Raw genomic sequence first — 26,252 nt, 5'->3', positions numbered from 1 at the left:
ATGACTGGAAGTGTCAGTCTGAGTCAATCCGTTGTCTAGCTACGGGCAAGGTGACTCCATTGGATGATGTGAACACAGCTGATGACCCCTTTGGCCAAAGCTAAAGAACATTCTGGAAGATCAGGGAAAAGAAGGATATGAACACACACCTGGATGCCAGTCCCTTAGCGAAGCCTTGACTGCGATCTGCAGCAGAGCTCTGACCATGTGCTCCAAACTTGTTCATAAAAGCCCAGGGAGTGAGGGGGACAAGCCATTCACCCCAGCAAGTCCACACTCAGCCTCTGATGAGCATCCCATCCAGGCCCAAGCACTATCCTCTCAGCCTGCATTCCCCAAAGCCAATCCAGCGAACCTGCACATCTTTGGGCTGTGGGAGGAAAGCAAAGCACCCGCAGTAGCCCATGGAGAGAAGGTGCAAACTCGACACAAACAGAAAGCCAAGGGAGGAATCAAAGTCAGGTCCCCGATGCTGCGAGGCAGCAGTGCTACCCACTGAGCCACCATGCCATCTCCAGGAGATTCTCAGCAGGTTTTCAGCCATTGTGACTGTGCAGTCTCTTTCAGGGAATTCAGCTTTAATCCTGCAGATCCCCAAAAGTGCAGCGTAAGGCGAGAGGGAACACCCCACCTACTGAATCCAGATAAGCGGTTGTTGGCAAAGCAGATTAAGGAGACACAAGGAAGAGTCAGACACCCCAGATGGGACTTGAACCCACAACCCCTGGCTTAGGAAGCCAGTGCCTTATCCATTAGGCCACTGGGGCTGCACAGTTGCATGCAGCATGGCAGACTTTAAATACTGCGCCCTGACCTCTCATTGTGTGTTTTTGTGGATTTTCTCCTCTCAATGCACTGTGAGGATCCAAGATGATGGTGATCTCGGACGATGGTGTTGCAGAGCTCGGCACCACAGCACAAGCGCCCAATCCGTTCCATCGCGATATCCTAGGAGTCTGAAAATGTTGTGGAGTCCCAGGACATTGTGAAAAATCAACTTTCCTGCGTTTTCTTCGTCCAGAGATGTTGAAGACGGATGGGGCAGTGTCCGAGGCCAGGCCCCCGGCCTAGCCTGCAGGATCCTTGGGCTCGATTGCCTACCAGGCCCTGGCCAAATCTCGCGCGATCTTGGTTAAGCAGATAGAGGAGAAGCTGGCCCCGATCTCTATCGTGCTGCAGAAGCATGAACAGCAGCTGGGAGACCTGGAAAAGAGGACGGATGAGGTTGGACACAGAGGCACAGCGGTGGAAGCTGATACCGGTTCCTCTAAGGATAGGATCCAAGCATCGGAGGCTGAGGGCTGACCATACAGAGGTTTATAAAATCATGAGGAACATGAATAGGGTAAACAGCCAAGGTCTTTTCCCTGGTGTGTGGGAGTCCAGAACTAGAGGGCTTGGGTTTAGGGTGAGTGGGAAAAGATATAAAAGAGACCAAAGGGACAACATTTTCAGGCAGAAGGTGGTGTGTGTGTGTGTGGAATGAGCTGCCAGAGGAAGTGGTCGAGGCTGGTACAATTACATCATTTAAAAGGCATCTGGATGGGTATATGTATAGGAAGAGTTTGGAGGGAGATGGGCCGGGTGCTGGCAGGTGGGACTAGATTGGGTTGGGATATCTGTTCGACCGAGGGTGTGTTTGTGTGCTGTACATCTCTATGACTCGATGACTGGAAGTGTCAGTCTGAGTCAATCCGTTGTCTAGCTACGGGCAAGGTGACTCCATTGGATGATGTGAACACAGCTGATGACCCCTTTGGCCAAAGCTAAAGAACATTCTGGAAGATCAGGGAAAAGAAGGATATGAACACACACCTGGATGCCAGTCCCTTAGCGAAGCCTTGACTGCGATCTGCAGCAGAGCTCTGACCATGTGCTCCAAACTTGTTCATAAAAGCCCAGGGAGTGAGGGGGGCAAGCCATTCACCCCAGCAAGTCCACACTCAGCCTCTGATGAGCATCCCATCCAGGCCCAAGCACTATCCTCTCAGCCTGCATTCCCCAAAGCCAATCCAGCGAACCTGCACATCTTTGGGCTGTGGGAGGAAAGCAAAGCACCCGCAGTAGCCCATGGAGAGAAGGTGCAAACTCGACACAAACAGAAAGGGAGGAATCAAAGTCAGGTCCCCGATGCTGCGAGGCAGCAGTGCTACCCACTGAGCCACCATGCCATCTCCAGGAGATTCTCAGCAGGTTTTCAGCCATTGTGACTGTGCTGTCTCTTTCAGGGAATTCAGCTTTAATCCTGCAGATCCCCAAAAGTGCAGCGTAAGGCGAGAGGGAACACCCCACCAACTGAATCCAGACAAGCGGTTGTTGGCAAAGCAGATTAAGGACACACAAGGAAGAGTCAGACACCCCAGATGGGACTTGAACCCACAACCCCTGGCTTAGGAAGCCAGTGCCTTATCCATTAGGCCACTGGGGCTGCACAGTTACATGCAGCATGGCAGACTTTAAATACTGCGCCCTGACCTCTCATTGTGTGTTTTTGTGGATTTTCTCCTCTCAATGCACTGTGAGGATCCAAGATGATGGTGATCTCGGACGATGGTGTTGCAGAGCTCGGCACCACAGCACAAGCGCCCAATCCGTTCCATCGCGATATCCTAGGAGTCTGAAAATGTTGTGGAGTCCCAGGACATTGTGAAAAATCAACTTTCCTGCGTTTTCTTCGTCCAGAGATGTTGAAGACGGATGGGGCAGTGTCCGAGGCCAGGCCCCCGGCCTAGCCTGCAGGATCCTTGGGCTCGATTGCCTACCAGGCCCTGGCCAAATCTCGCGCGATCTTGGTTAAGCAGATAGAGGAGAAGCTGGCCCCGATCTCTATCGTGCTGCAGAAGCATGAACAGCAGCTGGGAGACCTGGAAAAGAGGACGGATGAGGTTGGACACAGAGGCACAGCGGTGGAAGCTGATACCGGTTCCTCTAAGGATAGGATCCAAGCATCGGAGGCTGAGGGCTGACCATACAGAGGTTTATAAAATCATGAGGAACATGAATAGGGTAAACAGCCAAGGTCTTTTCCCTGGTGTGTGGGAGTCCAGAACTAGAGGGCTTGGGTTTAGGGTGAGTGGGAAAAGATATAAAAGAGACCAAAGGGACAACATTTTCAGGCAGAAGGTGGTGTGTGTGTGTGTGGAATGAGCTGCCAGAGGAAGTGGTCGAGGCTGGTACAATTACATCATTTAAAAGGCATCTGGATGGGTATATGTATAGGAAGAGTTTGGAGGGAGATGGGCCGGGTGCTGGCAGGTGGGACTAGATTGGGTTGGGATATCTGTTCGACCGAGGGTGTGTTTGTGTGCTGTACATCTCTATGACTCGATGACTGGAAGTGTCAGTCTGAGTCAATCCGTTGTCTAGCTACGGGCAAGGTGACTCCATTGGATGATGTGAACACAGCTGATGACCCCTTTGGCCAAAGCTAAAGAACATTCTGGAAGATCAGGGAAAAGAAGGATATGAACACACACCTGGATGCCAGTCCCTTAGCGAAGCCTTGACTGCGATCTGCAGCAGAGCTCTGACCATGTGCTCCAAACTTGTTCATAAAAGCCCAGGGAGTGAGGGGGGCAAGCCATTCACCCCAGCAAGTCCACACTCAGCCTCTGATGAGCATCCCATCCAGGCCCAACCACTATCCTCTCAGCCTGCATTCCCCAAAGCCAATCCAGCGAACCTGCACATCTTTGGGCTGTGGGAGGAAAGCAAAGCACCCGCAGTAGCCCATGGAGAGAAGGTGCAAACTCGACACAAACAGAAAGCCAAGGGAGGAATCAAAGTCAGGTCCCCGATGCTGCGAGGCAGCAGTGCTACCCACTGAGCCACCATGCCATCTCCAGGAGATTCTCAGCAGGTTTTCAGCCATTGTGACTGTGCTGTCTCTTTCAGGGAATTCAGCTTTAATCCTGCAGATCCCCAAAAGTGCTGCGTAAGGCGAGAGGGAACACCCCACCAACTGAATCCAGATAAGCGGTTGTTGGCAAAGCAGATTAAGGACACACAAGGAAGAGTCAGACACCCCAGATGGGACTAGAACCCACAACCCCTGGCTTAGGAAGCCAGTGCCTTATCCATTAGGCCACTGGGGCTGCACAGCTACATAGAGCATGGCAGACTTTAAATACTGCGCCCTGACCTCTCATTGTGTGTTTTTGTGGATTTTCTCCTCTCAATGCACTGTGAGGATCCAAGATGGTGGTGATCTCGGACGATGGTGTTGCAGAGCTCGGCACCACAGCACAAGCGCCCAATCCGTTCCATCGCGATATCCTAGGAGTCTGAAAATGTTGTGGAGTCCCAGGACATTGTGAAAAATCAACTTTCCTGCGTTTTCTTCGTCCAGAGATGTTGAAGACGGATGGGGCAGTGTCCGAGGCCAGGCCCCCGGCCTAGCCTGCAGGATCCTTGGGCTCGATTGCCTACCAGGCCCTGGCCAAATCTCGCGCGATCTTGGTTAAGCAGATAGAGGAGAAGCTGGCCCCGATCTCTATCGTGCTGCAGAAGCATGAACAGCAGCTGGGAGACCTGGAAAAGAGGACGGATGAGGTTGGACACAGAGGCACAGCGGTGGAAGCTGATACCGGTTCCTCTAAGGATAGGATCCAAACATCGGAGGCTGAGGGCTGACCATACAGAGGTTTATAAAATCATGAGGAACATGAATAGGGTAAACAGCCAAGGTCTTTTCCCTGGTGTGTGGGAGTCCAGAACTAGAGGGCTTGGGTTTAGGGTGAGTGGGAAAAGATATAAAAGAGACCAAAGGGACAACATTTTCAGGCAGAAGGTGGTGTGTGTGTGTGTGGAATGAGCTGCCAGAGGAAGTGGTCGAGGCTGGTACAATTACATCATTTAAAAGGCATCTGGATGGGTATATGTATAGGAAGAGTTTGGAGGGAGATGGGCCGGGTGCTGGCAGGTGGGACTAGATTGGGTTGGGATATCTGTTCGACCGAGGGTGTGTTTGTGTGCTGTACATCTCTATGACTCGATGACTGGAAGTGTCAGTCTGAGTCAATCCGTTGTCTAGCTACGGGCAAGGTGACTCCATTGGATGATGTGAACACAGCTGATGACCCCTTTGGCCAAAGCTAAAGAACATTCTGGAAGATCAGGGAAAAGAAGGATATGAACACACACCTGGATGCCAGTCCCTTAGCGAAGCCTTGACTGCGATCTGCAGCAGAGCTCTGACCATGTGCTCCAAACTTGTTCATAAAAGCCCAGGGAGTGAGGGGGACAAGCCATTCACCCCAGCAAGTCCACACTCAGCCTCTGATGAGCATCCCATCCAGGCCCAACCACTATCCTCTCAGCCTGCATTCCCCAAAGCCAATCCAGCGAACCTGCACATCTTTGGGCTGTGGGAGGAAAGCAAAGCACCCGCAGTAGCCCATGGAGAGAAGGTGCAAACTCGACACAAACAGAAAGCCAAGGGAGGAATCAAAGTCAGGTCCCCGATGCTGCGAGGCAGCAGTGCTACCCACTGAGCCACCATGCCATCTCCAGGAGATTCTCAGCAGGTTTTCAGCCATTGTGACTGTGCAGTCTCTTTCAGGGAATTCAGCTTTAATCCTGCAGATTCCCAAAAGTGCAGCGTAAGGCGAGAGGGAACACCCCACCTACGGAATCCAGATAAGCGGTTGTTGGCAAAGCAGACTAAGGACACACAAGGAAGAGTCAGACGCCCCAGATGGGACTTGAACCCACAACCCCGGACTTAGGGAGCCAGTGCCTTATCCATTAGGCCACTGGGGCTGCACAGCTACATACAGCATGGCAGACTTTAAATACTGCGCCCTGACCTCTCATTGTGTGTTTTTGTGGATTTTCTCCTCTCAATGCACTGTGAGGATCCAAGATGGTGGTGATCTCGGACGATGGTGTTGCAGAGCTCGGCACCACAGCACAAGCGCCCAATCCGTTCCATCGCGATATCCTAGGAGTCTGAAAATGTTGTGGAGTCCCAGGACATTGTGAAAAATCAACTTTCCTGCGTTTTCTTCGTCCAGAGATGTTGAAGACGGATGGGGCAGTGTCCGAGGCCAGGCCCCCGGCCTAGCCTGCAGGATCCTTGGGCTCGATTGCCTACCAGGCCCTGGCCAAATCTCGCGCGATCTTGGTTAAGCAGATAGAGGAGAAGCTGGCCCCGATCTCTATCGTGCTGCAGAAGCATGAACAGCAGCTGGGAGACCTGGAAAAGAGGACGGATGAGGTTGGACACAGAGGCACAGCGGTGGAAGCTGATACCGGTTCCTCTAAGGATAGGATCCAAGCATCGGAGGCTGAGGGCTGACCATACAGAGGTTTATAAAATCATGAGGAACATGAATAGGGTAAACAGCCAAGGTCTTTTCCCTGGTGTGTGGGAGTCCAGAACTAGAGGGCTTGGGTTTAGGGTGAGTGGGAAAAGATATAAAAGAGACCAAAGGGACAACATTTTCAGGCAGAAGGTGGTGTGTGTGTGTGTGTGGAATGAGCTGCCAGAGGAAGTGGTCGAGGCTGGTACAATTACATCATTTAAAAGGCATCTGGATGGGTATATGTATAGGAAGAGTTTGGAGGGAGATGGGCCGGGTGCTGGCAGGTGGGACTAGATTGGGTTGGGATATCTGTTCGACCGAGGGTGTGTTTGTGTGCTGTACATCTCTATGACTCGATGACTGGAAGTGTCAGTCTGAGTCAATCCGTTGTCTAGCTACGGGCAAGGTGACTCCATTGGATGATGTGAACACAGCTGATGACCCCTTTGGCCAAAGCTAAAGAACATTCTGGAAGATCAGGGAAAAGAAGGATATGAACACACACCTGGATGCCAGTCCCTTAGCGAAGCCTTGACTGCGATCTGCAGCAGAGCTCTGACCATGTGCTCCAAACTTGTTCATAAAAGCCCAGGGAGTGAGGGGGGCAAGCCATTCACCCCAGCAAGTCCACACTCAGCCTCTGATGAGCATCCCATCCAGGCCCAAGCACTATCCTCTCAGCCTGCATTCCCCAAAGCCAATCCAGCGAACCTGCACATCTTTGGGCTGTGGGAGGAAAGCAAAGCACCCGCAGTAGCCCATGGAGAGAAGGTGCAAACTCGACACAAACAGAAAGCCAAGGGAGGAATCAAAGTCAGGTCCCCGATGCTGCGAGGCAGCAGTGCTACCCACTGAGCCACCATGCCATCTCCAGGAGATTCTCAGCAGGTTTTCAGCCATTGTGACTGTGCTGTCTCTTTCAGGGAATTCAGCTTTAATCCTGCAGATCCCCAAAAGTGCTGCGTAAGGCGAGAGGGAACACCCCACCAACTGAATCGAGATAAGCGGTTGTTGGCAAAGCAGATTAAGGACACACAAGGAAGAGTCAGACACCCCAGATGGGACTTGAACCCACAACCCCTGGCTTAGGAAGCCAGTGCCTTATCCATTAGGCCACTGGGGCTGCACAGTTACATGCAGCATGGCAGACTTTAAATACTGCGCCCTGACCTCTCATTGTGTGTTTTTGTGGATTTTCTCCTCTCAATGCACTGTGAGGATCCAAGATGATGGTGATCTCGGACGATGGTGTTGCAGAGCTCGGCACCACAGCACAAGCGCCCAATCCGTTCCATCGCGATATCCTAGGAGTCTGAAAATGTTGTGGAGTCCCAGGACATTGTGAAAAATCAACTTTCCTGCGTTTTCTTCGTCCAGAGATGTTGAAGACGGATGGGGCAGTGTCTGAGGCCAGGCCCCCGGCCTAGCCTGCAGGATCCTTGGGCTCGATTGCCTACCAGGCCCTGGCCAAATCTCGCGCGATCTTGGTTAAGCAGATAGAGGAGAAGCTGGCCCCGATCTCTATCGTGCTGCAGAAGCATGAACAGCAGCTGGGAGACCTGGAAAAGAGGACGGATGAGGTTGGACACAGAGGCACAGCGGTGGAAGCTGATACCGGTTCCTCTAAGGATAGGATCCAAGCATCGGAGGCTGAGGGCTGACCATACAGAGGTTTATAAAATCATGAGGAACATGAATAGGGTAAACAGCCAAGGTCTTTTCCCTGGTGTGTGGGAGTCCAGAACTAGAGGGCTTGGGTTTAGGGTGAGTGGGAAAAGATATAAAAGAGACCAAAGGGACAACATTTTCAGGCAGAAGGTGGTGTGTGTGTGTGTGGAATGAGCTGCCAGAGGAAGTGGTCGAGGCTGGTACAATTACATCATTTAAAAGGCATCTGGATGGGTATATGTATAGGAAGAGTTTGGAGGGAGATGGTCCGGGTGCTGGCAGGTGGGACTAGATTGGGTTGGGATATCTGTTCGACCGAGGGTGTGTTTGTGTGCTGTACATCTCTATGACTCGATGACTGGAAGTGTCAGTCTGAGTCAATCCGTTGTCTAGCTACGGGCAAGGTGACTCCATTGGATGATGTGAACACAGCTGATGACCCCTTTGGCCAAAGCTAAAGAACATTCTGGAAGATCAGGGAAAAGAAGGATATGAACACACACCTGGATGCCAGTCCCTTAGCGAAGCCTTGACTGCGATCTGCAGCAGAGCTCTGACCATGTGCTCCAAACTTGTTCATAAAAGCCCAGGGAGTGAGGGGGACAAGCCATTCACCCCAGCAAGTCCACACTCAGCCTCTGATGAGCATCCCATCCAGGCCCAAGCACTATCCTCTCAGCCTGCATTCCCCAAAGCCAATCCAGCGAACCTGCACATCTTTGGGCTGTGGGAGGAAAGCAAAGCACCCGCAGTACCCCATGGAGAGAAGGTGCAAACTCGACACAAACAGAAAGCCAAGGGAGGAATCAAAGTCAGGTCCCCGATGCTGCGAGGCAGCAGTGCTACCCACTGAGCCACCATGCCATCTCCAGGAGATTCTCAGCAGGTTTTCAGCCATTGTGACTGTGCAGTCTCTTTCAGGGAATTCAGCTTTAATCCTGCAGATCCCCAAAAGTGCAGCGTAAGGCGAGAGGGAACACCCCACCTACTGAATCCAGATAAGCGGTTGTTGGCAAAGCAGATTAAGGAGACACAAGGAAGAGTCAGACACCCCAGATGGGACTTGAACCCACAACCCCTGGCTTAGGAAGCCAGTGCCTTATCCATTAGGCCACTGGGGCTGCACAGTTGCATGCAGCATGGCAGACTTTAAATACTGCGCCCTGACCTCTCATTGTGTGTTTTTGTGGATTTTCTCCTCTCAATGCACTGTGAGGATCCAAGATGGTGGTGATCTCGGACGATGGTGTTGCAGAGCTCGGCACCACAGCACAAGCGCCCAATCCGTTCCATCGCGATATCCTAGGAGTCTGAAAATGTTGTGGAGTCCCAGGACATTGTGAAAAATCAACTTTCCTGCGTTTTCTTCGTCCAGAGATGTTGAAGACGGATGGGGCAGTGTCCGAGGCCAGGCCCCCGGCCTAGCCTGCAGGATCCTTGGGCTCGATTGCCTACCAGGCCCTGGCCAAATCTCGCGCGATCTTGGTTAAGCAGATAGAGGAGAAGCTGGCCCCGATCTCTATCGTGCTGCAGAAGCATGAACAGCAGCTGGGAGACCTGGAAAAGAGGACGGATGAGGTTGGACACAGAGGCACAGCGGTGGAAGCTGATACCGGTTCCTCTAAGGATAGGATCCAAGCATCGGAGGCTGAGGGCTGACCATACAGAGGTTTATAAAATCATGAGGAACATGAATAGGGTAAACAGCCAAGGTCTTTTCCCTGGTGTGTGGGAGTCCAGAACTAGAGGGCTTGGGTTTAGGGTGAGTGGGAAAAGATATAAAAGAGACCAAAGGGACAACATTTTCAGGCAGAAGGTGGTGTGTGTGTGTGTGTGGAATGAGCTGCCAGAGGAAGTGGTCGAGGCTGGTACAATTACATCATTTAAAAGGCATCTGGATGGGTATATGTATAGGAAGAGTTTGGAGGGAGATGGGCCGGGTGCTGGCAGGTGGGACTAGATTGGGTTGGGATATCTGTTCGACCGAGGGTGTGTTTGTGTGCTGTACATCTCTATGACTCGATGACTGGAAGTGTCAGTCTGAGTCAATCCGTTGTCTAGCTACGGGCAAGGTGACTCCATTGGATGATGTGAACACAGCTGATGACCCCTTTGGCCAAAGCTAAAGAACATTCTGGAAGATCAGGGAAAAGAAGGATATGAACACACACCTGGATGCCAGTCCCTTAGCGAAGCCTTGACTGCGATCTGCAGCAGAGCTCTGACCATGTGCTCCAAACTTGTTCATAAAAGCCCAGGGAGTGAGGGGGGCAAGCCATTCACCCCAGCAAGTCCACACTCAGCCTCTGATGAGCATCCCATCCAGGCCCAAGCACTATCCTCTCAGCCTGCATTCCCCAAAGCCAATCCAGCGAACCTGCACATCTTTGGGCTGTGGGAGGAAAGCAAAGCACCCGCAGTAGCCCATGGAGAGAAGGTGCAAACTCGACACAAACAGAAAGCCAAGGGAGGAATCAAAGTCAGGTCCCCGATGCTGCGAGGCAGCAGTGCTACCCACTGAGCCACCATGCCATCTCCAGGAGATTCTCAGCAGGTTTTCAGCCATTGTGACTGTGCTGTCTCTTTCAGGGAATTCAGCTTTAATCCTGCAGATCCCCAAAAGTGCTGCGTAAGGCGAGAGGGAACACCCCACCAACTGAATCGAGATAAGCGGTTGTTGGCAAAGCAGATTAAGGACACACAAGGAAGAGTCAGACACCCAAGATGGGACTTGAACCCACAACCCCTGGCTTAGGAAGCCAGTGCCTTATCCATTAGGCCACTGGGGCTGCACAGTTACATGCAGCATGGCAGACTTTAAATACTGCGCCCTGACCTCTCATTGTGTGTTTTTGTGGATTTTCTCCTCTCAATGCACTGTGAGGATCCAAGATGATGGTGATCTCGGACGATGGTGTTGCAGAGCTCGGCACCACAGCACAAGCGCCCAATCCGTTCCATCGCGATATCCTAGGAGTCTGAAAATGTTGTGGAGTCCCAGGACATTGTGAAAAATCAACTTTCCTGCGTTTTCTTCGTCCAGAGATGTTGAAGACGGATGGGGCAGTGTCTGAGGCCAGGCCCCCGGCCTAGCCTGCAGGATCCTTGGGCTCGATTGCCTACCAGGCCCTGGCCAAATCTCGCGCGATCTTGGTTAAGCAGATAGAGGAGAAGCTGGCCCCGATCTCTATCGTGCTGCAGAAGCATGAACAGCAGCTGGGAGACCTGGAAAAGAGGACGGATGAGGTTGGACACAGAGGCACAGCGGTGGAAGCTGATACCGGTTCCTCTAAGGATAGGATCCAAGCATCGGAGGCTGAGGGCTGACCATACAGAGGTTTATAAAATCATGAGGAACATGAATAGGGTAAACAGCCAAGGTCTTTTCCCTGGTGTGTGGGAGTCCAGAACTAGAGGGCTTGGGTTTAGGGTGAGTGGGAAAAGATATAAAAGAGACCAAAGGGACAACATTTTCAGGCAGAAGGTGGTGTGTGTGTGTGTGGAATGAGCTGCCAGAGGAAGTGGTCGAGGCTGGTACAATTACATCATTTAAAAGGCATCTGGATGGGTATATGTATAGGAAGAGTTTGGAGGGAGATGGTCCGGGTGCTGGCAGGTGGGACTAGATTGGGTTGGGATATCTGTTCGACCGAGGGTGTGTTTGTGTGCTGTACATCTCTATGACTCGATGACTGGAAGTGTCAGTCTGAGTCAATCCGTTGTCTAGCTACGGGCAAGGTGACTCCATTGGATGATGTGAACACAGCTGATGACCCCTTTGGCCAAAGCTAAAGAACATTCTGGAAGATCAGGGAAAAGAAGGATATGAACACACACCTGGATGCCAGTCCCTTAGCGAAGCCTTGACTGCGATCTGCAGCAGAGCTCTGACCATGTGCTCCAAACTTGTTCATAAAAGCCCAGGGAGTGAGGGGGGCAAGCCATTCACCCCAGCAAGTCCACACTCAGCCTCTGATGAGCATCCCATCCAGGCCCAAGCACTATCCTCTCAGCCTGCATTCCCCAAAGCCAATCCAGCGAACCTGCACATCTTTGGGCTGTGGGAGGAAAGCAAAGCACCCGCAGTAGCCCATGGAGAGAAGGTGCAAACTCGACACAAACAGAAAGCCAAGGGAGGAATCAAAGTCAGGTCCCCGATGCTGCGAGGCAGCAGTGCTACCCACTGAGCCACCATGCCATCTCCAGGAGATTCTCAGCAGGTTTTCAGCCATTGTGACTGTGCTGTCTCTTTCAGGGAATTCAGCTTTAATCCTGCAGATCCCCAAAAGTGCAGCGTAAGGCGAGAGGGAACACCCCACCAACTGAATCCAGATAAGCGGTTGTTGGCAAAGCAGATTAAGGACACACAAGGAAGAGTCAGACACCCCAGATGGGACTTGAACCCACAACCCCTGGCTTAGGAAGCCAGTGCCTTATCCATTAGGCCACTGGGGCTGCACAGTTACATGCAGCATGGCAGACTTTAAATACTGCGCCCTGACCTCTCATTGTGTGTTTTTGTGGATTTTCTCCTCTCAATGCACTGTGAGGATCCAAGATGATGGTGATCTCGGACGATGGTGTTGCAGAGCTCGGCACCACAGCACAAGCGCCCAAACCGTTCCATCGCGATATCCTAGGAGTCTGAAAATGTTGTGGAGTCCCAGGACATTGTGAAAAATCAACTTTCCTGCGTTTTCTTCGTCCAGAGATGTTGAAGACGGATGGGGCAGTGTCCGAGGCCAGGCCCCCGGCCTAGCCTGCAGGATCCTTGGGCTCGATTGCCTACCAGGCCCTGGCCAAATCTCGCGCGATCTTGGTTAAGCAGATAGAGGAGAAGCTGGCCCCGATCTCTATCGTGCTGTAGAAGCATGAACAGCAGCTGGGAGACCTGGAAAAGAGGACGGATGAGGTTGGACACAGAGGCACAGCGGTGGAAGCTGATACCGGTTCCTCTAAGGATAGGATCCAAACATCGGAGGCTGAGGGCTGACCATACAGAGGTTTATAAAATCATGAGGAACATGAATAGGGTAAACAGCCAAGGTCTTTTCCCTGGTGTGTGGGAGTCCAGAACTAGAGGGCTTGGGTTTAGGGTGAGTGGGAAAAGATATAAAAGAGACCAAAGGGACAACATTTTCAGGCAGAAGGTGGTGTGTGTGTGTGTGGAATGAGCTGCCAGAGGAAGTGGTCGAGGCTGGTACAATTACATCATTTAAAAGGCATCTGGATGGGTATATGTATAGGAAGAGTTTGGAGGGAGATGGTCCGGGTGCTGGCAGGTGGGACTAGATTGGGTTGGGATATCTGTTCGACCGAGGGTGTGTTTGTGTGCTGTACATCTCTATGACTCGATGACTGGAAGTGTCAGTCTGAGTCAATCCGTTGTCTAGCTACGGGCAAGGTGACTCCATTGGATGATGTGAACACAGCTGATGACCCCTTTGGCCAAAGCTAAAGAACATTCTGGAAGATCAGGGAAAAGAAGGATATGAACACACACCTGGATGCCAGTCCCTTAGCGAAGCCTTGACTGCGATCTGCAGCAGAGCTCTGACCATGTGCTCCAAACTTGTTCATAAAAGCCCAGGGAGTGAGGGGGGCAAGCCATTCACCCCAGCAAGTCCACACTCAGCCTCTGATGAGCATCCCATCCAGGCCCAAGCACTATCCTCTCAGCCTGCATTCCCCAAAGCCAATCCAGCGAACCTGCACATCTTTGGGCTGTGGGAGGAAAGCAAAGCACCCGCAGTAGCCCATGGAGAGAAGGTGCAAACTCGACACAAACAGAAAGCCAAGGGAGGAATCAAAGTCAGGTCCCCGATGCTGCGAGGCAGCAGTGCTACCCACTGAGCCACCATGCCATCTCCAGGAGATTCTCAGCAGGTTTTCAGCCATTGTGACTGTGCAGTCTCTTTCAGGGAATTCAGCTTTAATCCTGCAGATCCCCAAAAGTGCAGCGTAAGGCGAGAGGGAACACCCCACCTACTGAATCCAGATAAGCGGTTGTTGGCAAAGCAGATTAAGGAGACACAAGGAAGAGTCAGACACCCCAGATGGGACTTGAACCCACAACCCCTGGCTTAGGAAGCCAGTGCCTTATCCATTAGGCCACTGGGGCTGCACAGTTGCATGCAGCATGGCAGACTTTAAATACTGCGCCCTGACCTCTCATTGTGTGTTTTTGTGGATTTTCTCCTCTCAATGCACTGTGAGGATCCAAGATGATGGTGATCTCGGACGATGGTGTTGCAGAGCTCGGCACCACAGCACAAGCGCCCAATCCGTTCCATCGCGATATCCTAGGAGTCTGAAAATGTTGTGGAGTCCCAGGACATTGTGAAAAATCAACTTTCCTGCGTTTTCTTCGTCCAGAGATGTTGAAGACGGATGGGGCAGTGTCCGAGGCCAGGCCCCCGGCCTAGCCTGCAGGATCCTTGGGCTCGATTGCCTACCAGGCCCTGGCCAAATCTCGCGCGATCTTGGTTAAGCAGATAGAGGAGAAGCTGGCCCCGATCTCTATCGTGCTGCAGAAGCATGAACAGCAGCTGGGAGACCTGGAAAAGAGGACGGATGAGGTTGGACACAGAGGCACAGCGGTGGAAGCTGATACCGGTTCCTCTAAGGATAGGATCCAAACATCGGAGGCTGAGGGCTGACCATACAGAGGTTTATAAAATCATGAGGAACATGAATAGGGTAAACAGCCAAGGTCTTTTCCCTGGTGTGTGGGAGTCCAGAACTAGAGGGCTTGGGTTTAGGGTGAGTGGGAAAAGATATAAAAGAGACCAAAGGGACAACATTTTCAGGCAGAAGGTGGTGTGTGTGTGTGTGGAATGAGCTGCCAGAGGAAGTGGTCGAGGCTGGTACAATTACATCATTTAAAAGGCATCTGGATGGGTATATGTATAGGAAGAGTTTGGAGGGAGATGGGCCGGGTGCTGGCAGGTGGGACTAGATTGGGTTGGGATATCTGTTCGACCGAGGGTGTGTTTGTGTGCTGTACATCTCTATGACTCGATGACTGGAAGTGTCAGTCTGAGTCAATCCGTTGTCTAGCTACGGGCAAGGTGACTCCATTGGATGATGTGAACACAGCTGATGACCCCTTTGGCCAAAGCTAAAGAACATTCTGGAAGATCAGGGAAAAGAAGGATATGAACACACACCTGGATGCCAGTCCCTTAGCGAAGCCTTGACTGCGATCTGCAGCAGAGCTCTGACCATGTGCTCCAAACTTGTTCATAAAAGCCCAGGGAGTGAGGGGGGCAAGCCATTCACCCCAGCAAGTCCACACTCAGCCTCTGATGAGCATCCCATCCAGGCCCAAGCACTATCCTCTCAGCCTGCATTCCCCAAAGCCAATCCAGCGAACCTGCACATCTTTGGGCTGTGGGAGGAAAGCAAAGCACCCGCAGTAGCCCATGGAGAGAAGGTGCAAACTCGACACAAACAGAAAGCCAAGGGAGGAATCAAAGTCAGGTCCCCGATGCTGCGAGGCAGCAGTGCTACCCACTGAGCCACCATGCCATCTCCAGGAGATTCTCAGCAGGTTTTCAGCCATTGTGACTGTGCTGTCTCTTTCAGGGAATTCAGCTTTAATCCTGCAGATCCCCAAAAGTGCTGCGTAAGGCGAGAGGGAACACCCCACCAACTGAATCCAGATAAGCGGTTGTTGGCAAAGCAGATTAAGGACACACAAGGAAGAGTCAGACACCCCAGATGGGACTTGAACCCACAACCCCTGGCTTAGGAAGCCAGTGCCTTATCCATTAGGCCACTGGGGCTGCACAGCTACATACAGCATGGCAGACTTTAAATACTGCGCCCTGACCTCTCATTGTGTGTTTTTGTGGATTTTCTCCTCTCAATGCACTGTGAGGATCCAAGATGGTGGTGATCTCGGACGATGGTGTTGCAGAGCTCGGCACCACAGCACAAGCGCCCAATCCGTTCCATCGCGATATCCTAGGAGTCTGAAAATGTTGTGGAGTCCCAGGACATTGTGAAAAATCAACTTTCCTGCGTTTTCTTCGTCCAGAGATGTTGAAGACGGATGGGGCAGTGTCCGAGGCCAGGCCCCCGGCCTAGCCTGCAGGATCCTTGGGCTCGATTGCCTACCAGGCCCTGGCCAAATCTCGCGCGATCTTGGTTAAGCAGATAGAGGAGAAGCTGGCCCCGATCTCTATCGTGCTGCAGAAGCATGAACAGCAGCTGGGAGACCTGGAAAAGAGGACGGATGAGGTTGGACACAGAGGCACAGCGGTGGAAGCTGATACCGGTTCCTCTAAGGATAGGATCCAAACATCGGAGGCTGAGGGCTGACCATACAGAGGTTTATAAAATCATGAGGAACATGAATAGGGTAAACAGCCAAGGTCTTTTCCCTGGTGTGTGGGAGTCCAGAACTAGAGGGCTTGGGTTTAGGGTGAGTGGGAAAAGATATAAAAGAGACCAAAGGGACAACATTTTCAGGCAGAAGGTGTGTGTGTGTGTGTGTGGAATGAGCTGCCAGAGGAAGTGGTCGAGGCTGGTACAATTACATCATTTAAAAGGCATCTGGATGGGTATATGTATAGGAAGAGTTTGGAGGGAGATGGGCCGGGTGCTGGCAGGTGGGACTAGATTGGGTTGGGATATCTGTTCGACCGAGGGTGTGTTTGTGTGCTGTACATCTCTATGACTCGATGACTGGAAGTGTCAGTCTGAGTCAATCCGTTGTCTAGCTACGGGCAAGGTGACTCCATTGGATGATGTGAACACAGCTGATGACCCCTTTGGCCAAAGCTAAAGAACATTCTGGAAGATCAGGGAAAAGAAGGATATGAACACACACCTGGATGCCAGTCCCTTAGCGAAGCCTTGACTGCGATCTGCAGCAGAGCTCTGACCATGTGCTCCAAACTTGTTCATAAAAGCCCAGGGAGTGAGGGGGGCAAGCCATTCACCCCAGCAAGTCCACACTCAGCCTCTGATGAGCATCCCATCCAGGCCCAAGCACTATCCTCTCAGCCTGCATTCCCCAAAGCCAATCCAGCGAACCTGCACATCTTTGGGCTGTGGGAGGAAAGCAAAGCACCCGCAGTAGCCCATGGAGAGAAGGTGCAAACTCGACACAAACAGAAAGCCAAGGGAGGAATCAAAGTCAGGTCCCCGATGCTGCGAGGCAGCAGTGCTACCCACTGAGCCACCATGCCATCTCCAGGAGATTCTCAGCAGGTTTTCAGCCATTGTGACTGTGCTGTCTCTTTCAGGGAATTCAGCTTTAATCCTGCAGATCCCCAAAAGTGCTGCGTAAGGCGAGAGGGAACACCCCACCAACTGAATCGAGATAAGCGGTTGTTGGCAAAGCAGATTAAGGACACACAAGGAAGAGTCAGACACCCAAGATGGGACTTGAACCCACAACCCCTGGCTTAGGAAGCCAGTGCCTTATCCATTAGGCCACTGGGGCTGCACAGTTACATGCAGCATGGCAGACTTTAAATACTGCGCCCTGACCTCTCATTGTGTGTTTTTGTGGATTTTCTCCTCTCAATGCACTGTGAGGATCCAAGATGATGGTGATCTCGGACGATGGTGTTGCAGAGCTCAGCACCACAGCACAAGCGCCCAATCCGTTCCATCGCGATATCCTAGGAGTCTGAAAATGTTGTGGAGTCCCAGGACATTGTGAAAAATCAACTTTCCTGCGTTTTCTTCGTCCAGAGATGTTGAAGACGGATGGGGCAGTGTCCGAGGCCAGGCCCCCGGCCTAGCCTGCAGGATCCTTGGGCTCGATTGCCTACCAGGCCCTGGCCAAATCTCGCGCGATCTTGGTTAAGCAGATAGAGGAGAAGCTGGCCCCGATCTCTATCGTGCTGCAGAAGCATGAACAGCAGCTGGGAGACCTGGAAAAGAGGACGGATGAGGTTGGACACAGAGGCACAGCGGTGGAAGCTGATACCGCTTCCTCTAAGGATAGGATCCAAACATCGGAGGCTGAGGGCTGACCATACAGAGGTTTATAAAATCATGAGGAACATGAATAGGGTAAACAGCCAAGGTCTTTTCCCTGGTGTGTGGGAGTCCAGAACTAGAGGGCTTGGGTTTAGGGTGAGTGGGAAAAGATATAAAAGAGACCAAAGGGACAACATTTTCAGGCAGAAGGTGGTGTGTGTGTGTGTGGAATGAGCTGCCAGAGGAAGTGGTCGAGGCTGGTACAATTACATCATTTAAAAGGCATCTGGATGGGTATATGTATAGGAAGAGTTTGGAGGGAGATGGTCCGGGTGCTGGCAGGTGGGACTAGATTGGGTTGGGATATCTGTTCGACCGAGGGTGTGTTTGTGTGCTGTACATCTCTATGACTCGATGACTGGAAGTGTCAGTCTGAGTCAATCCGTTGTCTAGCTACGGGCAAGGTGACTCCATTGGATGATGTGAACCCAGCTGATGACCCCTTTGGCCAAAGCTAGAGAACATTCTGGAAGATCAGGGAAAAGAAGGATATGAACACACACCTGGATGCCAGTCCCTTAGCGAAGCCTTGACTGCGATCTGCAGCAGAGCTCTGACCATGTGCTCCAAACTTGTTCATAAAAGCCCAGGGAGTGAGGGGGGCAAGCCATTCACCCCAGCAAGTCCACACTCAGCCTCTGATGAGCATCCCATCCAGGCCCAAGCACTATCCTCTCAGCCTGCATTCCCCAAAGCCAATCCAGCGAACCTGCACATCTTTGGGCTGTGGGAGGAAAGCAAAGCACCCGCAGTAGCCCATGGAGAGAAGGTGCAAACTCGACACAAACAGAAAGCCAAGGGAGGAATCAAAGTCAGGTCCCCGATGCTGCGAGGCAGCAGTGCTACCCACTGAGCCACCATGCCATCTCCAGGAGATTCTCAGCAGGTTTTCAGCCATTGTGACTGTGCAGTCTCTTTCAGGGAATTCAGCTTTAATCCTGCAGATCCCCAAAAGTGCAGCGTAAGGCGAGAGGGAACACCCCACCTACTGAAACCAGATAAGCGGTTGTTGGCAAAGCAGATTAAGGAGACACAAGGAAGAGTCAGACACCCCAGATGGGACTTGAACCCACAACCCCTGGCTTAGGAAGCCAGTGCCTTATCCATTAGGCCACTGGGGCTGCACAGTTGCATGCAGCATGGCAGACTTTAAATACTGCGCCCTGACCTCTCATTGTGTGTTTTTGTGGATTTTCTCCTCTCAATGCACTGTGAGGATCCAAGATGATGGTGATCTCGGACGATGGTGTTGCAGAGCTCGGCACCACAGCACAAGCGCCCAATCCGTTCCATCGCGATATCCTAGGAGTCTGAAAATGTTGTGGAGTCCCAGGACATTGTGAAAAATCAACTTTCCTGCGTTTTCTTCGTCCAGAGATGTTGAAGACGGATGGGGCAGTGTCCGAGGCCAGGCCCCCGGCCTAGCCTGCAGGATCCTTGGGCTCGATTGCCTACCAGGCCCTGGCCAAATCTCGCGCGATCTTGGTTAAGCAGATAGAGGAGAAGCTGGCCCCGATCTCTATCGTGCTGCAGAAGCATGAACAGCAGCTGGGAGACCTGGAAAAGAGGACGGATGAGGTTGGACACAGAGGCACAGCGGTGGAAGCTGATACCGGTTCCTCTAAGGATAGGATCCAAACATCGGAGGCTGAGGGCTGACCATACAGAGGTTTATAAAATCATGAGGAACATGAATAGGGTAAACAGCCAAGGTCTTTTCCCTGGTGTGTGGGAGTCCAGAACTAGAGGGCTTGGGTTTAGGGTGAGTGTGAAAAGATATAAAAGAGACCAAAGGGACAACATTTTCAGGCAGAAGGTGGTGTGTGTGTGTGTGGAATGAGCTGCCAGAGGAAGTGGTCGAGGCTGGTACAATTACATCATTTAAAAGGCATCTGGATGGGTATATGTATAGGAAGAGTTTGGAGGGAGATGGTCCGGGTGCTGGCAGGTGGGACTAGATTGGGTTGGGATATCTGTTCGACCGAGGGTGTGTTTGTGTGCTGTACATCTCTATGACTCGATGACTGGAAGTGTCAGTCTGAGTCAATCCGTTGTCTAGCTACGGGCAAGGTGACTCCATTGGATGATGTGAACACAGCTGATGACCCCTTTGGCCAAAGCTAAAGAACATTCTGGAAGATCAGGGAAAAGAAGGATATGAACACACACCTGGATGCCAGTCCCTTAGCGAAGCCTTGACTGCGATCTGCAGCAGAGCTCTGACCATGTGCTCCAAACTTGTTCATAAAAGCCCAGGGAGTGAGGGGGGCAAGCCATTCACCCCAGCAAGTCCACACTCAGCCTCTGATGAGCATCCCATCCAGGCCCAAGCACTATCCTCTCAGCCTGCATTCCCCAAAGCCAATCCAGCGAACCTGCACATCTTTGGGCTGTGGGAGGAAAGCAAAGCACCCGCAGTAGCCCATGGAGAGAAGGTGCAAACTCGACACAAACAGAAAGGGAGGAATCAAAGTCAGGTCCCCGATACTGCGAGGCAGCAGTGCTACCCACTGAGCCACCATGCCATCTCCAGGAGATTCTCAGCAGGTTTTCAGCCATTGTGACTGTGCTGTCTCTTTCAGGGAATTCAGCTTTAATCCTGCAGATCCCCAAAAGTGCTGCGTAAGGCGAGAGGGAACACCCCACCAACTGAATCCAGATAAGCGGTTGTTGGCAAAGCAGATTAAGGACACACAAGGAAGAGTCAGACACCCCAGATGGGACTTGAACCCACAACCCCTGGCTTAGGAAGCCAGTGCCTCATCCATTAGGCCACTGGGGCTGCACAGTTACATGCAGCATGGCAGACTTTAAATACTGCGCCCTGACCTCTCATTGTGTGTTTTTGTGGATTTTCTCCTCTCAATGCACTGTGAGGATCCAAGATGATGGTGATCTCGGACGATGGTGTTGCAGAGCTCGGCACCACAGCACAAGCGCCCAATCCGTTCCATCGCGATATCCTAGGAGTCTGAAAATGTTGTGGAGTCCCAGGACATTGTGAAAAATCAACTTTCCTGCGTTTTCTTCGTCCAGAGATGTTGAAGACGGATGGGGCAGTGTCTGAGGCCAGGCCCCCGGCCTAGCCTGCAGGATCCTTGGGCTCGATTGCCTACCAGGCCCTGGCCAAATCTCGCGCGATCTTGGTTAAGCAGATAGAGGAGAAGCTGGCCCCGATCTCTATCGTGCTGCAGAAGCATGAACAGCAGCTGGGAGACCTGGAAAAGAGGACGGATGAGGTTGGACACAGAGGCACAGCGGTGGAAGCTGATACCGGTTCCTCTAAGGATAGGATCCAAGCATCGGAGGCTGAGGGCTGACCATACAGAGGTTTATAAAATCATGAGGAACATGAATAGGGTAAACAGCCAAGGTCTTTTCCCTGGTGTGTGGGAGTCCAGAACTAGAGGGCTTGGGTTTAGGGTGAGTGGGAAAAGATATAAAAGAGACCAAAGGGACAACATTTTCAGGCAGAAGGTGGTGTGTGTGTGTGTGGAATGAGCTGCCAGAGGAAGTGGTCGAGGCTGGTACAATTACATCATTTAAAAGGCATCTGGATGGGTATATGTATAGGAAGAGTTTGGAGGGAGATGGTCCGGGTGCTGGCAGGTGGGACTAGATTGGGTTGGGATATCTGTTCGACCGAGGGTGTGTTTGTGTGCTGTACATCTCTATGACTCGATGACTGGAAGTGTCAGTCTGAGTCAATCCGTTGTCTAGCTACGGGCAAGGTGACTCCATTGGATGATGTGAACCCAGCTGATGACCCCTTTGGCCAAAGCTAGAGAACATTCTGGAAGATCAGGGAAAAGAAGGATATGAACACACACCTGGATGCCAGTCCCTTAGCGAAGCCTTGACTGCGATCTGCAGCAGAGCTCTGACCATGTGCTCCAAACTTGTTCATAAAAGCCCAGGGAGTGAGGGGGACAAGCCATTCACCCCAGCAAGTCCACACTCAGCCTCTGATGAGCATCCCATCCAGGCCCAACCACTATCCTCTCAGCCTGCATTCCCCAAAGCCAATCCAGCGAACCTGCACATCTTTGGGCTGTGGGAGGAAAGCAAAGCACCCGCAGTAGCCCATGGAGAGAAGGTGCAAACTCGACACAAACAGAAAGCCAAGGGAGGAATCAAAGTCAGGTCCCCGATGCTGCGAGGCAGCAGTGCTACCCACTGAGCCACCATGCCATCTCCAGGAGATTCTCAGCAGGTTTTCAGCCATTGTGACTGTGCAGTCTCTTTCAGGGAATTCAGCTTTAATCCTGCAGATTCCCAAAAGTGCAGCGTAAGGCGAGAGGGAACACCCCACCTACGGAATCCAGATAAGCGGTTGTTGGCAAAGCAGACTAAGGACACACAAGGAAGAGTCAGACACCCCAGACGGGACTAGAACCCACAACCCCTGGATAAGGAGGGCAGTGCCTTATCCATTAGGCCACAGGGCCGGCACAGTTACATACAGCATGGCAGACTTTAAATACTGCGCCCTGACCTCTCATTGTGTGTTTTTGTGGATTTTCTCCTCTCAATGCACTGTGAGGATCCAAGATGGTGGTGATCTCGGACGATGGTGTTGCAGAGCTCGGCACCACAGCACAAGCGCCCAATCCGTTCCATCGCGATATCCTAGGAGTCTGAAAATGTTGTGGAGTCCCAGGACATTGTGAAAAATCAACTTTCCTGCGTTTTCTTCGTCCAGAGATGTTGAAGACGGATGGGGCAGTGTCCGAGGCCAGGCCCCCGGCCTAGCCTGCAGGATCCTTGGGCTCGATTGCCTACCAGGCCCTGGCCAAATCTCGCGCGATCTTGGTTAAGCAGATAGAGGAGAAGCTGGCCCCGATCTCTATCGTGCTGCAGAAGCATGAACAGCAGCTGGGAGACCTGGAAAAGAGGACGGATGAGGTTGGACACAGAGGCACAGCGGTGGAAGCTGATACCGGTTCCTCTAAGGATAGGATCCAAGCATCGGAGGCTGAGGGCTGACCATACAGAGGTTTATAAAATCATGAGGAACATGAATAGGGTAAACAGCCAAGGTCTTTTCCCTGGTGTGTGGGAGTCCAGAACTAGAGGGCTTGGGTTTAGGGTGAGTGGGAAAAGATATAAAAGAGACCAAAGGGACAACATTTTCAGGCAGAAGGTGGTGTGTGTGTGTGTGGAATGAGCTGCCAGAGGAAGTGGTCGAGGCTGGTACAATTACATCATTTAAAAGGCATCTGGATGGGTATATGTATAGGAAGAGTTTGGAGGGAGATGGGCCGGGTGCTGGCAGGTGGGACTAGATTGGGTTGGGATATCTGTTCGACCGAGGGTGTGTTTGTGTGCTGTACATCTCTATGACTCGATGACTGGAAGTGTCAGTCTGAGTCAATCCGTTGTCTAGCTACGGGCAAGGTGACTCCATTGGATGATGTGAACCCAGCTGATGACTCCTTTGGCCAAAGCTAGAGAACATTCTGGAAGATCAGGGAAAAGAAGGATATGAACACACACCTGGATGCCAGTCCCTTAGAGAAGCCTTGACTGCGATCTGCAGCAGAGCTCTGACCATGTGCTCCAAACTTGTTCATAAAAGCCCAGGGAGTGAGGGGGGCAAGCCATTCACCCCAGCAAGTCCACACTCAGCCTCTGATGAGCATCCCATCCAGGCCCAAGCACTATCCTCTCAGCCTGCATTCCCCAAAGCCAATCCAGCGAACCTGCACATCTTTGGGCTGTGGGAGGAAAGCAAAGCACCCGCAGTAGCCCATGGAGAGAAGGTGCAAACTCGACACAAACAGAAAGCCAAGGGAGGAATCAAAGTCAGGTCCCCGATGCTGCGAGGCAGCAGTGCTACCCACTGAGCCACCATGCCATCTCCAGGAGATTCCCAGCAGGTTTTCAGCCATTGTGACTGTGCAGTCTCTTTCAGGGAATTCAGCTTTAATCCTGCAGATCCCCAAAAGAGCTGCGTAAGGTGACAGGGAACACCCCACCCTATCAACTGAATGCAGATAAGTAGTTGTTGGCAAAGCAGATTAAGGACAGACAAGGAAGAGTCAGACATCCCAGATGGGATTTGAACCCACAACCCCTGGCTTAGGAGGCCAGTGCCTTATCCATTAGGCCACTGGAGCTGCACAGTCACATGCAGCATGGCAGACTTTAAATACTGCGCCCTGACCTCTCATTGTGTGTTTTTGTGGATTTTCTCCTCTCAATGCACTGTGAGGATCCAAGATGGTGGTGATCTCGGACGATGGTGTTGCAGAGCTCGGCACCACAGCACAAGCGCCCAATCCGTTCCATCGCGATATCCTAGGAGTCTGAAAATGTTGTGGAGTCCCAGGACATTGTGAAAAATCAACTTTCCTGCGTTTTCTTCGTCCAGAGATGTTGAAGACGGATGGGGCAGTGTCCGAGGCCAGGCCCCCGGCCCAGCCTGCAGGATCCTTGGGCTCGATTGCCTACCAGGCCCTGGCCAAATCTCGCGCGATCTTGGTTAAGCAGATAGAGGAGAAGCTGGCCCTGATCTCTATCGTGCTGCAGAAGCATGAACAGCAGCTGGGAGACCTGGAAAAGAGGACGGATGAGGTTGGACACAGAGGCACAGCGGTGGAAGCTGATACCGCTTCCTCTAAGGATAGGATCCAAGCATCGGAGGCTGAGGGCTGACCATACAGAGGTTTATAAAATCATGAGGAACATGAATAGGGTAAACAGCCAAGGTCTTTTCCCTGGTGTGTGGGAGTCCAGAACTAGAGGGCTTAGGTTTAAGGTGAGTGGGAAAAGATATAAAAGAGACCAAAGGGACAACATTTTCAGGCAGAAGGTGGTGTGTGTGTGTGTGGAATGAGCTGCCAGAGAAAGTGGTCGAGGCTGGTACAATTACATCATTTAAAAGGCATCTGGATGGGTATATGCATAGGAAGAGTTTGGAGGGAGATGGGCCGGGTGCTGGCAGGTGGGACTAGATTGGGTTGGGATATCTGTTCGACCGAGGGTGTGTTTGTGTGCTGTACATCTCTATGACTCGATGACTGGAAGTGTCAGTCTGAGTCAATCCGTTGTCTAGCTACGGGCAAGGTGACTCCATTGGAGGATGTGAACCCAGCTGATGACCCCTTTGGCCAAAGCTAGAGAACATTCTGGAAGATCAGGGAAAAGAAGGATATGAACACACACCTGGATGCCAGTCCCTTAGCGAAGCCTTGACTGCGATCTGCAGCAGAGCTCTGACCATGTGCTCCAAACTTGTTCATAAAAGCCCAGGGAGTGAGGGGGGCAGGACATTCACCCCAGCAAGTCCACACTCAGCCTCTGATGAGCATCCCATCCAGGCCCAACCACTATCCTCTCAGCCTGCATTCCCCAAAGCCAATCCAGCGAACCTGCACATCTTTGGGCTGTGGGAGGAAAGCAAAGCACCCGCAGTAGCCCATGGAGAGAAGGTGCAAACTCGACACAAACAGAAAGCCAAGGGAGGAATCAAAGTCAGGTCCCCGATGCTGCGAGGCAGCAGTGCTACCCACTGAGCCACCATGCCATCTCCAGGAGATTCTCAGCAGGTTTTCAGCCATTGTGACTGTGCTGTCTCTTTCAGGGAATTCAGCTTTAATCCTGCAGATCCCCAAAAGTGCTGCGTAAGGCGACTGGGAACACCCCACCCCGTCAACTGAATGCAGATAAGCGGTTGTTGGCAAAGCAGATTAAGGACACACAAGGAAGAGTCAGACACCCCAGATGGAACTTGAACCCACAACCGCTGACGTAGGAGGCCAGGGCCTTATCCATTAGGCCACTGGAGCTACACAGTTACATGCATCATGGCAGACTTCAAATACTGCGCCCTGACCTCTCATTGTGTGTTTTTCTGGATTTTCTCCTCTCAATGCACTGTGAGGATCCAAGATGGTGGTGATCTCGGACGATGGTGTTGCAGAGCTCGGCACCACAGCACAAGCGCCCAATCCGTTCCATCGCGATATCCTAGGAGTCTGAAAATGTTGTGGAGTCCCAGGACATTGTGAAAAATCAACTTTCCTGCGTTTTCTTCGTCCAGAGATGTTGAAGACGGATGGGGCAGTGTCCGAGGCCAGGCCCCCGGCCTAGCCTGCAGGATCCTTGGGCTCGATTGCCTACCAGGCCCTGGCCAAATCTCGCGCGATCTTGGTTAAGCAGATAGAGGAGAAGCTGGCCCCGATCTCTATCGTGCTGCAGAAGCATGAACAGCAGCTGGGAGACCTGGAAAAGAGGACGGATGAGGTTGGACACAGAGGCACAGCGGTGGAAGCTGAT

At 52.0% G+C, this 26,252-nt stretch overlaps 9 non-coding genes across 9 annotated transcripts; all 9 read right to left on the bottom strand.

Annotated features, from left to right (window-relative positions):
• Positions 1-694: 694 nt before the first annotated feature.
• trnar-ccu (transfer RNA arginine (anticodon CCU)) lies at positions 695-767 on the bottom strand. The gene has a single exon. It is a non-coding gene; the product is annotated as a tRNA-Arg (tRNA).
• Positions 768-2,355: 1,588 nt separating this feature from the next.
• trnar-ccu (transfer RNA arginine (anticodon CCU)) lies at positions 2,356-2,428 on the bottom strand. Its single transcript has one exon. It is a non-coding gene; the product is annotated as a tRNA-Arg (tRNA).
• Positions 2,429-7,355: 4,927 nt separating this feature from the next.
• On the bottom strand, positions 7,356-7,428 carry trnar-ccu (transfer RNA arginine (anticodon CCU)). Its single transcript has one exon. It is a non-coding gene; the product is annotated as a tRNA-Arg (tRNA).
• Positions 7,429-9,021: 1,593 nt separating this feature from the next.
• On the bottom strand, positions 9,022-9,094 carry trnar-ccu (transfer RNA arginine (anticodon CCU)). The gene has a single exon. It is a non-coding gene; the product is annotated as a tRNA-Arg (tRNA).
• Positions 9,095-12,355: 3,261 nt separating this feature from the next.
• Positions 12,356-12,428, bottom strand: trnar-ccu (transfer RNA arginine (anticodon CCU)). The gene has a single exon. It is a non-coding gene; the product is annotated as a tRNA-Arg (tRNA).
• A 1,593-nt stretch (positions 12,429-14,021) lies between these two features.
• On the bottom strand, positions 14,022-14,094 carry trnar-ccu (transfer RNA arginine (anticodon CCU)). Its single transcript has one exon. It is a non-coding gene; the product is annotated as a tRNA-Arg (tRNA).
• Positions 14,095-15,687: 1,593 nt separating this feature from the next.
• On the bottom strand, positions 15,688-15,760 carry trnar-ccu (transfer RNA arginine (anticodon CCU)). Its single transcript has one exon. It is a non-coding gene; the product is annotated as a tRNA-Arg (tRNA).
• A 3,260-nt stretch (positions 15,761-19,020) lies between these two features.
• Positions 19,021-19,093, bottom strand: trnar-ccu (transfer RNA arginine (anticodon CCU)). Its single transcript has one exon. It is a non-coding gene; the product is annotated as a tRNA-Arg (tRNA).
• Positions 19,094-24,018: 4,925 nt separating this feature from the next.
• trnar-ccu (transfer RNA arginine (anticodon CCU)) lies at positions 24,019-24,091 on the bottom strand. Its single transcript has one exon. It is a non-coding gene; the product is annotated as a tRNA-Arg (tRNA).
• Positions 24,092-26,252: the final 2,161 nt, after the last annotated feature.

This window comes from Hemiscyllium ocellatum, chromosome 33 (assembly GCF_020745735.1).
Source record: "Hemiscyllium ocellatum isolate sHemOce1 chromosome 33, sHemOce1.pat.X.cur, whole genome shotgun sequence".
In the NCBI taxonomy this organism is placed as follows: Eukaryota; Metazoa; Chordata; class Chondrichthyes; order Orectolobiformes; family Hemiscylliidae; genus Hemiscyllium; species Hemiscyllium ocellatum.
Note: the sequence above shows the minus strand (reverse complement) of the source record. Positions and strands in the feature narration are given on the sequence as shown.